Here is a 13,320-nt window from a genome sequence, read left to right as displayed (position 1 = left end):
ACTACATATATATGTTTTATGGATCATTATGTAAGGGAGAGTGAATCAATAATCTATAGGTTTCACCTATTATGCAAAAGATGTGAGTATTGATTAAGGGGGAGAAACATATCACCGTAGTATTACTTCAAAGTTGTGATACAATTGAACTTTGGAGAAGATAATAATACTATGTTTCGGTATAATGACGATTTAGAATATTTGTTTTCAAAAGTTGTTATCGCTATGGATACGGGTCTTCAACAACAACGAGGCTGAGTTGAACACGTCAGAATCATTAAAACTTAAAGTAGCGAAGAATTCAAGGAGTTGAAGAAACCAAGGAAATCAAGCATGATGGATTCAGGGAGTTTTTAAAGCTTTATTTTCATATATTGATAGTTTTGTCACTAAAATTGACAAAAGGGGAGACTGTTAGAGCGTTACTCGGTCAAACTCACAAGTGTTTCTATCTCAAGATTGTTGCCAAATATAGTTATCGAAACTATATCTTGATTCTTAGTCTACAGTTAGTTAAGTCTCAGATTAGGATAAAAGATGTAGTTGGGAAACGGATATCACGGCAGTCATCATTGCTTTCTACCGTTTGAAGGCGAATATCAACCGAAGCTTTTGGAGAACTACTTCAACAAAAGGTAAGTGAAGACTGATCCACCTATATCTCAAGTTATATTGATTTTTCTATTTATGAGACGATGTCGCGTAACTAATTAGACTTTCTTAAGCATATCAAGAATTTCGAGTCAAGTTTATCTTGGTGATTAGTTCTCGAAATATATGACTAAGCTTAATGAACATTTGTTCATACTTGATGAATTTCGGTTAAGAACAATCTATTGTTCGTAATCTAATTATGATTCAAGATCACCAATCTAAAGTAGCCTGGAACAGTGATATGTTTCATTGATGTTATTTGGGAATGTTTCGAATTGATTTAGAGAGAAATATAGAACTACTATTATTCTCGGATACAAAACAGTATGCATACCAGTCCTACAAACTGGGAAAACTGTTATAGGTCCAGAACCGTATTACATGTACTAATACACGTACCAGAGTACGCAAATCAGGTTCATGGACTTGCCTTTGTAAATGTTTTGATTGTGAGAGAAAAAGACATAACTCTGGATATTCTTTCTTGATTGAGATTCATTGAGTTGAACTCTCAGAATAGAATGTGTTTGTCCATACAGATTGCCTAAGAAAAAGTTGGTGGTGTATTTTGGTACCCGCGTTATCAATTTATATCTATCTTGATTGATCGAGCAAGCTAAAAAATCAATCAAGATCAGAATACTTGAGCTATCAAGATAAACAATAGCTGGACTGGCTTCACGAATCCATGTGAAGTATTTGTAGTTGTTAAACCCTAAAAGGGTTTTACGAAAAGGACGACACTAGTTTACAACTAGGACACACACAAAAAATAGTGTCGGGATTCAAAGATCCTATTTGACTGAGATTCCCCTTTTATAGATTTTCAAAGAATAGGTTGCTTTAGGTTTAAGCTAAGATACATTTAGAACAGAGCAATCAATATCCACCGTTAGATGAATCTTTAAAATGTGATTGACATACCAAGATATGCACTCTGGTTAGGATGAACCGTAACCGAACCGTGTATAAAGACTATGTTCAAGGTGGTTAGCCTAAACTAGACGATTGAACTAATATAAGCTTAATATTTATTTTCATAAACACTTAAGACTTTAACCTTGAGTCACAATCATGTGATCAAATAAGTCCATAGTGTTTCTAGAGATTTAATCAAATGCTAATTATCTCGTAGAAATAATTTTATTGCATTTGAAAGTAATCGACATAGTTAATAGATGTACAAAGTACAAATATTATAGCTGCTTGTGAGTCAGGTCAGTCACAGTACATGTACCGGTTTGTATATTATTAAGTACAACCAAGTTCCGGAGTTCACAGAACTATTTATGTATGAGTACCAGTATGTGTACCTTAAGACTATAACCGGTTCCGGAGTCCACAAAACTATTTTGGTATGTGTACAGGTATAGATATACAAATCGAGTTCAGGAACACAGAAATTTTCTTGTACGTGTACCGGTATGGATACCAAACTGGTTCCGTGACCACAATTCCTTTTCGGTTTGCATACGGGTGTGCATACCGATCTAGTTCACGAGTTAACGGATTTTTACAGGATGTGCATAAGGATATGCGTACCAAAAATATGCTTGTCGACATATAGCTACTCTGTTACGTGTACGAGTACATGTAATACGACTTCAGACTTATAAAAGTTTCCCCAGTTTGTAAGACTGATAACACTGTCTTATATCTGAATCTATAGTAGTTCTATATTTCTCTCTAAATCAATTCGAAACATTCCCGAATAACATCAATGACACATATCACTGTTCCAGACTATTTTTTAATGATAAAACTTGAATCATGATTTTGATTGCGAACAATAAATTGTCCTTAACAGAAATTTGTCAAGTATGAACAAATGTTCATTAAGCTTAGTCATTATATTTCAAAAATTAATTACCAAGATAAACTTGACTCAAAATTCTTGTATATGCATGATAGTCTAATTAGTTATGTGACATCGACTCGTAGATAGAAAGATGAATATAACTTGAGAAATAGGTTGTTCAGTCTTCACTTACCTTTTGTTGAAGAAGTCTCCAAAAGCTTCGGTTGATCTTCGGCTTTAAACGGTAGAACGCAATGATGACTGCCGTGATGTCCGTTTTTCAACTACATTTCTATCCTAATCCGAGACTTAACTAATTGTAGACTAGAAATCAAGATATAATTTTGACAACTAAATTTGATAACAAGCTTGAGATAGCAACACTTGTGAGTTCGACCGAGCAATGCTCTAACAGAAATCATCAAAGTTCTCTTCATCTCAGACTTTGTTGATTCCACAAGTTTAATACTTGTGAGGTGATTAATAATCTAGGCGGCTCTTCTGGAAGCATAAGTCTGAATTTTGAGGTTAGCTAGACTTTGTCTATTGCTATCGATTTTCATTCTCACCTTGATATGCGATCAAAAAGGAAATCACACATATAGGCTTATCTTTGGGAGGCAAATTGGTTTAAAGTCTTCAATTATGTTAAAGCAACTCTTAGGATGTAAAGGACGTCAGCTAAGGGAACCATTTGCGCGGAGTCCTGCTCTCAAGAGGCGTAAGGAGCGCGACTATAACTGAATTGCTGTGAGGGTTTAATTCGGTCTCAACTAAATTCGAGTCCGAAGTTAATTGGTATTAGGCTAGTGTCTGTATCGGCTTAATACAGTTTGATGTTCAATCTGGACTAGATCCCGGTGTTTTTCTGCATCTGCGGTTTCCTTGTTAACAGAACTTCTAGTGTATGTATTTTTCCTTTTCTGCATTATATTATTTATCTTTATAATTGAAATATCACAGGTTGTACGTAAATTCAATTAAGTAGATACATCCATCCTTGTTTGTTGGATACGACTTGATTGATTACTTCGAAATTGATCTTTGGAATCACCCAAATACTTTCACACATAAATCAGGTTCATGGACTAGTCTATGTAAACTTTTTGATTATGAGAGAATAAGATATAACTCTATATATTATTCCTTGATTGAGATTCATTAAGTTGAACTGTCGGAATTGTATTTGAGTTTGTCCATATAGATTGCAAGAAAAAGTTGGCGGTGTACTTAGCTACCCCAAGTGTTTTCACTATCCGGCAAGATACTAATACCAACATCTGATTTATTATGTTTCAAAGATGATAGAATACCCGGCATACAATGTAATATGGTTTGATTGCAACTTTATCTTTCACACCTTTATTTCTCTCTCCTAATAGAAAAATATATCAGAAATCCTAAAACCTTAAACTCCCAATTGCTTAGACCGGTTCCTTTGGAGCATATTTGGGCCGTTCGGCCTCTTTAACAATTACTTATCTTGCTTTCCATTCTAGTTTAGTTCTAAGATTGTTTTCGTTTGGGCTTAACTTCTTCTTTTTCTTCCTAAATCAAGGTTTTCTCTGATTTTGAGTGTTTTAGTTTTTTGATCTTGTTTGTTGTAGTTTCATTAGTAACAACTCTTTTGATTTGTGTGGCTGATAACAACAAAAGGTTGCACCAAAAGTACAACTTCTCAAACTGATGGAAACAACATCAACTCAAAAAAATCGAAGATTGCAACAATATCAACTTCTTCATCAACAACCTCATCTTCAACATCCTCAATTGCTTCAAGCTACCAAGACTCAAATGCCAATTCAGACCGTCTCATACCAATCCAGACCGATTTATCCGATTCATAAGACCTTTATCACTTTTTGTTTTAGTTTAGGGTATTTGAAGTTTTGGACTATACTTTACCTTACCTTGATTTGTAAGGTGTTAAAAAACTCTGATTGGATCCTTTTAAAGTCCCATTATTGTTTTTGTCAGTGATGCAAACTTGTTCAGCTTGGTTTCAAACAAAACAAGATTGGCTTCCTGATGCAGATGTGTTCTATATAAATTCGGAATTGGCTGTAATGGTTATATCAGTGAGCGTAGTCAAGAATTGGTGGAGATTCCGTATCATTGATGAATGTAATATGAACCTAATCAAATATGCAAGGTTCCGATTTTAAATCGGTTATTAATGAAAATGCGAGACTTTGCCTATTTTCCTTAAAAAGAAAAAAATATGATAGAATAATAAAATTTTGGTTTAACTCACTGATAATCCCCATTTTCTTTTTGAAACCAAATGCATTCTCGAGTCGAGATCATCTATTACAGGACTCATGTCATACGAGAGTGATAATACTCCCATGTGTAGTTGTGTACTAGTATGGATCAACCAGTTTTGCAGCATTCATCACTGATTAAACGGTCCGCGAGTTATAACCTCAGAAGTGTCACCATCCTTCCACAAAAAACCCATCAAAACAAAAATAACACAAAAATCCCATCAAAACAAAATTAACACAAAAACCCCAAATTTAAATTTTGGTTTCATCATAAAATTTGATGAAACCAAAATTTAAATTTGGGGTTTTTGTATCAAGTTTTAAAAATTTGGAGTTTTTGTATCAATTTTGTTTACGATGGAGTTTTAATGGATCCCAACATTTGAGTGGGGTTTTTGTACCACAAGTTTGGTCATTTTGTGTTTTTATGACTAGTTTTGTTGATTAAAAACTCCTTTAGTTTTATAGATCCATCCTCTAGCTAGTATAGCCTTTTTCTGACATTAATACTTGATTATTATAATTCAGCTTTTGGTAATTTATAATTAAGTCAAACAGTGCTGCCACCCCCACCCATCACAAATTGATTCTAGTTGATAACCTCGGCAATGGCAATTGAATTTTCAAAATTTTGTCACCAGATTTCCAGTTGTCCATTTGGAATCCAGATTCCTGTAGGTCATTGAAGAACTAGTTACCAAATCTCAGATGCCTCCGTTATCCGTTTGACCTTCAACGTCCTTCTACGGATTTTACCCGGATACTCTGGTATAGCACGAGCATGTGTGCAGACTGCACACTAAGGGAGCTAAGGGTCCCAGTGGACCGGGGATTAGACGTGTGGGTCAACTTAATTTAAGGTCCCACAAATTGTCTCTCACCACGTAGTCAGTATTTATTATCCAGTAAATATCACATGCTCGTATACCGGCCTATGAATCGACTACCGCCGGAAACCCCATGTCATTGGTCCATGTATGTAAATGATCTGCAAAACTGATTTAAATGAAGAAACTCCTTTAACAGTAGCTTTGGACAACTAATGATAGCTAAGGAGTAAAGAGGAAAGACGGTACTTCAGCAGAAAAGCTGTGGCTTCGTTGCATCATGCTCCTGACGTACAACACTAAACCTGTACAAACTTATTTTTGAAAGGGACCTGACAATGTATGTTCCACAATAGATTGCATATGATTTGGTTTGGTACACAGAGATTTTTAGTGAGCCCAAAACATAAAGCTGGGTGGGTGATATTGTCTGCAAATTTTTTATCGAAAATTGCAAGATTTATATGGGATGATACCATTTCATATAGGATAAAGATATCTTAAGTGATCCTGACCGTTGGATCGGCTAAATGGTATCAGCCCCTAGTAATATTGGTATCAACCCATATAAATTATGGAAAATTAGCCATAAAAGCATCTCACAAATTACTTGCAACTGAGATACTGCTGTATTTATGAGATTTTTATGGTGTTTTTGTGGGTGTTTTCCCTTTTTTGTTGTGTCTTCTCCTTTATGGGGATTCTCTATGCTCTCTCATATAGTTTCTTTATGATATCGATGAAGATTTTAGGTGGAAGTTCAAGCATGGTGATGAAGATTCAAGATTTTGGGCATATTACTCTAATATTTTTACGAGAAGATCTCTTTTTCAAGAAAAAATCCCTTTCAAAATGGTTAGATTATAATCCCAGAACCATTATCCCAGTCTTAGGATTGTTTAGTACTCTTGTTGGTAGTTTGTTACTTCTCTTCACAAATTACTCTTTGTTAGTACCTTTTAATTGTATTTTGATCTTTGATCTTGATATACTTGAAATCCATATAATCTCTATTTATCATGAATGAAATTTATGAGATTTATCAAAAAAAAAAAAGAAAGATATGATGTTGTAAAAACAACTTTCTCTCCTAAAAAACTTCAGATGAGAGCACCAAAACCCTAAAGTTGTTAACTGCTTAGATTTGCTCCATTGGAGCAGATTTGAGCAGGTCTGTTCTTTCTTTATCTCTTTTACTTCTTTGATCTAGGTTTAAATCTTTGTATTTTTACTTGTTTCGTTTTAGGGTTCAGATTTAAGAGCTTTTTAAAGGTTTTTTTCATATGGATTTTGCTTTTTCACCTTATGAAGTTAATCAAGATAACATCAGCAACAATATCTTTAAAGAGACCAGTAACTCCAGCAGCACGAACATCACCTCCGAAGACACCAGCAACAATATCAACTCCTAAGACACCAACAACAGTTAGACACAGACCGTTTCCGATGAAGACTCCGAACAATTCCAATCGCTTAACCGATTTCGATTATAATTGTCACTTATGTTACTTTATTTTTCAAAAAACTCTTGCAATTGGTGGGATCTATGGATCCTAGTATATCAGTGTCACTTGTGTTACTATGAATATGGAAAAAACCTTGAAAAATGGTCGGATCTGTGGATCCTAACTTCTCCACTGTTTGTAGACCTGTTATGTGGTTTGGATGTGCTCATCTCTATCCAAATCAGGCCATTTAAACCTGTTTTGTTACTAAGGAGTTGGCATGGAATTGTTGGAATTTTTTCTTTGGAATGGGTTTGTAACTACAATGTTATGTGTTTTGCCTGATGTTGTTTGTCTGATGGATACTTTAAGTCTGTTGTAAAATCCCCAGTGAATTATGTAACCTACTTGGTCAATTGTGTAACCTTCCCGATTCAGAATCGTGGATTTATCAATGTTGGATGAGGCTTCGTCGTTTTTATGAAAAAAAGGATTGTGTTGTCCTCGGGGATTTAAAAAGTATACCATATACAATAATTGTTTATTTATTTATTCAGTAAATAGTTTATATATTTATTTAAAATTAGAATTGTACAATCCACATTATACCCACACAACATTTTAAGAGCCCTCGAAAATTTTGAAATCCTAACCAAAAATTGGTATGCTTAAGGCCTCTTTCTATGCACATGTCAAAGACCAGAATTTGCTTTTGCACCCATTATAGGTATGACAAAGTGGCAAATGTATGTGTCAAAGTGTCAAATATAACAGTTAGGCGTACACAATGGAGTTTCCAGCGAGCGATAGATAGTCAATCGCTATATGGTCTTAATATCTCTATCTGGTCTTAATATTGCTCGCTGGTCATTATAGCGCCAGCAATAGTCATGTTGCTGCTCGCATATTAGATCATCGCTCATCAGTTCCTCATCCAACTGCCAGGAGTTCACCCCCCATAAATACCCAAGTTCAAATTCATTTCAACTCATACCATATCAACTTCAAATTCATTTCAACTGCTCGCATAAACGAAGTGGCTAGTGCTCGCTTCACTCGAGAAGAAGATGTTTCCATAATTCAATGTTGGGTTTCAGTTGCGAGCGATGAAGATTTCAATCTAACGACTTTTAATTTGTGGGACACTGTGTTTCAAAGGTTTATGATGTTAAGTCATGTAAATCCAAGAAGAACAAAAGAGTGTCTGCAAACTTGTTATTATTTCATCAATAACAAAGTAAGAAAGTTTTCGCAAATTATGTGGATGATAAAAGGGGATCATCCTGGGTTATCAACTGAAGAACTAAAAATTAGAGCTCATAGCAAATTTATTGAAGACAACAGAAGATTATTTAATCATGACGAATGCTATGAACTCTACAAGATTCACATGCATTTAATTTTCATTAAGTATTATATAACGCAATTGCGGTTAATTTTTAATTAAATGTTGGAATTTAATGAAATGTAAAACTAGTTTCGATTTGAACATTAATCTAAAGATGGTTATCATTAATTAAAACAAAAGGATTACATTAGAAATATTTAAATTAAATTAAAAACTAAAATCAAAATTTGGGAGAGTTTTTGCAAATCGGCGATATTTCTGAGTTAACTAAACCTCTCGCCTAAACCCTAAACCTCGCCGGTAAACCTCTCGCCTGAAGGAACAACTCTCTTGTAAACCACTAATCCTTTACTCCCATCACCACCACCATCATCTCGATGGGTTAGGGTGAGGTTGGGGGGGGGGGGGGGGGTTCCTAGGTTAGTTGGTTATTTTTCGATTTTGATTTTCAGTCGTGAGAACTGATGTTCTCCTTTTAGTTTGCCGCCTGTACAGTTTTACCTTAGTTTTATTGATTGCCTTGCTTTTCATTGATACACCTCGAGAGCTGCTTGTTTTTCCGGTGTTCTTAGGCTTGGTTCCTGCTGTGTGCGGTAGCTGACCTGCAACTCCCATTACTGTTTGTTTTTGTGCCTGAATGACGACAACAGGTAAGGGAATTCTTCTCTGCCCTTTTAAGGACTTTCAATGGGTGTCCAGATGGGGGAATTGGCATCAAGGGCTTTACATGTTTAGTTCCCCATCTGAAGAGGCTACATCTATGCAACATTGAAAGAAAAATACTCTTCAGCAGGCCATTAGAAGTGATCTGGATGTGTTTAAAGGCTTATAGGAAACTTTGAGAACCTTGAAAAAATGGTTGTGCTTTGACTGCATGAGCATTCAGGTATGGAGCAGGGCGTGCAAACACGAGGGGGAGATATCAGGCCCGCAACATGTGTGGTGTCGGGGGATGTACTTGAAATGATAATTGGAGTACCACTGCCTGGTTCAGTTCCGGTGCAGTTGGTGGACAGTGCCTTTGAGCTAACCATTGAGACAGTACATGCAGTTTTCCAGGCTCCTATTTACACTGTCAAGAGTGTTCCAAAAGGGTGTAGGATGGAATTCTCTCATGCTCTAAAAGCTACACTCCTGAAAGTTGCGGCAGACCCCAAATTAGTCAGGAATTGGGCCAGTTTGTTACTGCTACCTCGCTGCACATTACGTGTTTACAGTCCTAAAAGTAGAACGGAGAAAATGTCAGGGAACCGTAAGGTGTTGCAGCAGAAACAGATCCTTAGTGCATTGGCAAATTGGGGTGAAGCTGGTGGAGTTCAAAGGCTTATTGGGGAGGTTCTAAAAGTACGACGAACTGGGGGTGTTAAGATAGAAGAGGATACAGAGTCTGACAGCAGGCGAGGCAATAATGTTTCAGCATGTTTGCGTAAAGTGGCAGACGGGCATTTCACTGCGGCTGTTAAAGCCATTAGCTCTTCAGGGGTGGCACAATACAATGCAGATACAATGAAGGCTCTTGAAGATAAACACCCATTCATTCCCCCTACGCGGAAACCAACTATCCCGCTGAATGAGACACCCTTACTAGCTGAAGAAGGCACTGTTTTAAGCTGCATTAAATCGTTCCCTAAGGGAACTTCGTGTGGTAGGGATGGCCTCCGGGCACAACACTTATTGGATGCTTTTTGCTGCTGACCTAGTCACAACAATAACAAGGATTGTCAATTTATGGTTGAGTGGCAGATGCCCACTTAATCTTGCGGAGTTTATTGCATCAGCACCCTTAACTCCTCTCCTAAAACCAGACAAAAGCATCCGCCCTATTGCGGTTGGGACGATTTGGTACCGTCTTGTGTCTAAAGTAGCAATGAAGAGGGTTGGCAAAGATATGGAAACTTACTTGAAGGACTTTCAGTTTGGGGTGGGGGTTTCAGGAGGTGCAGAGGCAATTCTACATGTTGTAAACAGGTTTGTTAGTAAGTTTCACACTGACGCTAGCATTACTATGTTGACTCTAGACTTCACCAACGATTTTAGCCTAGTTGACCGAACAACCATGCTTCTTGAGGTACGTAGGTTATGTCTATCTATATCGCTGTGGGTGGATTATCTATATGGTCATCCTGTAAGGTTGTATGTGGGGGATTATCATATCTATTCTTCTACAGGGATGCAACAAGGTGACCCTTTAGGGCCTTTACTGTTTTCTTTGGTGCTTCATCGACTTATAACAAAGATAAATTAACAGTGCACATTACCCCTACAGGCTTGGTATCTTGATGATGGTACTGTTATTGGTGACACTGCAGAAGTAGCGAAAGCACTTGCTATTATTCAGACGAAGGGTCCTGGGCTAGGGCTTATGTTGAATATCAAGAAAACAAAAAAAATTTGGCTCTCTTGTGATGGACGGAGGATAAAGGATGGGATGTTTCCTTCCGAGATTTCGAGACCAGACGATGGGGTCAAATTATTAGATGGTTCCGTCAGCCTTGATAACAGGTTTGTGAAGGGGCTCACCATTAGGAGGGCAGAGAAAGCTGTGGAGTTGATGCAGGTTCTATCCAAGCTTCGTGATCCTCAGAGTGAATTGTTACTCTTACGTGCATGTATGGGTATCTCCAAGCTTCTCTTTGGGCTTCGTATTTCTTGTCCATATTATATTACGGAGGCGGTTGATATATTTGATAGAGGTCTGAGAGAGGCGGTAGAGGGCATTGTGGTTTGTGGAGGTCCGTTCTTTGGGGAGTTACAGTGGAGGCTATATACCCTACCTATTCGATATGGAGGCCTTGGTTTATATACGGCTAAGGAGGCATCTCAATATGCCTTTCTGGCATCACGTGGAGTGGAAGGCATGGATGATATTTTTTACACGGCTTTGAAGATATTACAAGCAACTCTTCCCGATCAAGACTTTAGCATCTTTACCAATAAAGACACCGCCCCCCTCTCTTTTTGGTAAAGTGGTTAAAGATATGGATAGGGTTTATGAGTTATCGGTCAGACAGAAAGCAGTTTTGGGTTGTCTGCAAGCAGCGCATGCTCAAAACTTTCTTCTTGCTATTCCGATTGAGGGTCTTGGGCAGAAGATGTCACCTGTGGAGTATCGGTCCATTATTAAGTACAGGTTAATGATTCCTCTATACCTTTCTGATTCATGTTGCCCTGCCTGCATCACAGGGTGCTTAGACGCGTACGGGGAACACGCAGTTCATTGCAAGGTAGATCCCAGGTTCAAATATAGACATGATCATGTGCGAGATACCTTATATGATGTTTTATGGATGGATGGTATTTCATCAAAGAAAGAAGCGGCTGTCAATTTTTTGACAGACCCACTTGAGGGGAGATCAACACTCAGGCCGGCGGATGTTCTTATTTTTGGGTGGGCTAATAAAAAACACGCATGTGTTGACCTTACTGGGGTTTCACCGTTAGTAGGCATTGGACAGGGTTCTTTCACGGTGGGACAAGCAGCTTTGAGGGAAACCTCAGGTAAGATAGCAAAACATGAGAAAGCATGTGCCGATAATGGACATGCTTTTATCCCTTTTGCTTTTGATACTTTTGGGTACTTGGCTCCATAGGCGGTTGGACTTCTTACGAGAGTTCAGAAAGTCATGCACAGTAATGTCATGACCCCCGACTCGAGAGAGTTTGTTTTTAAAAGGATAGGTTTTGCAATTCAAAAAGGGATTGCGTCTCAGCTTGTTGCTCGCTTGCCTATTATGTAATTTATAAGAGTTAACTCTGTTAGAGCATTGCTCGGTGGAACTCGCATGCGTTGCTATCTCAAGCATGTTTGTCAATATTAGTGATCAAAACTATAAGTCTTGATTACTAGCCTACATATCTAAAGGTCTCGGACTAGGATAAAAAGTGTAGTTGAGCTCAAGAACTCCATGGCAATCATCATACAAGACGAAGGACTACTCAAGGAACTGGTGGATCTTCATCGACTAAAAGGTATGTGGAGACTTGAACTTATCTGTCACTCAAAAGTCTATCTATTCTATCTCCTACTCTTGAGACAAAATTCGTTTTGATATATAGACTTTCATTATGCACATTTGCTATTTCAAGCCGAGTTTATCTCGCCTATCTATTTCTCCACATATGTGTTGTAAGCTTTCGCTTTAGGCGAATTCATCTTTACCTAGTGACGAAAGTCATGTTATGTTTCAATCACTTTGAAAATTGTTCTGACGAAAAATGGTCTGTGAATAACGGCCATATCCGTCCTCTGAGAATGTTCAATGATTGAAATGAGAGTTTAGATTACATATCCATTGGTAGGATATAAGTATTGTTGTGGAAACACATATATGCATAAGGCCTTATTCCTTGAACTAAAGTTTGTGAACTTTGTTGATCAAGAGAAATGGAAGTGGCGTGATCCAAGTCCGCGAACTCAGTCCACGAACTTGCGGAACTTCTCGGCCCGAGATTTTCTACTGGAGTTTGTGTACTCCTTCCATGAGCTTAAGTCCGCGAACCCAGTCCGCGAACTTGAGCAGGTTATATCTAAAGTCGGTTGTTCTTGAACTAATGTTTAAATAAACTAAGGAATGCTTTTGCAAACCGTGGCTATAAAGTTCATAAACCGATTCGAGTGAATCAAACCGATTTTGCTTCAATTATGTAGTTACATAAGATTTCCTTGCAATTGACAACTCTCCAACTAGTTCATTTGAGTCATTTGAACTAGTTATGGTGAAGAAGAATAAGGTTGATATGAGAGTATTCATATGGCTTACCTTTTGGTTGACTTGTTGAACCAACAAATGTTAATGTTTGGGTACGGTTCATAAAACCAAAATTGGACATTTCATTTGTGTGTGACAAGCTAAGTTTTTTGATCTAACGGTTGAGAAATATTAGCTTGAATCTAATCAGGTTTTCATCTAACGGTGAATATTGAATGCTTTGTTACTAATCTAACATTGATTGCAAACCCTGATTTGAAAGTGTATATAAG

Source organism: Papaver somniferum, chromosome 10 (genome assembly GCF_003573695.1).
Source record: "Papaver somniferum cultivar HN1 chromosome 10, ASM357369v1, whole genome shotgun sequence".
Lineage (NCBI taxonomy): Eukaryota > Viridiplantae > Streptophyta > Magnoliopsida > Ranunculales > Papaveraceae > Papaver > Papaver somniferum.
Note: the sequence above shows the minus strand (reverse complement) of the source record.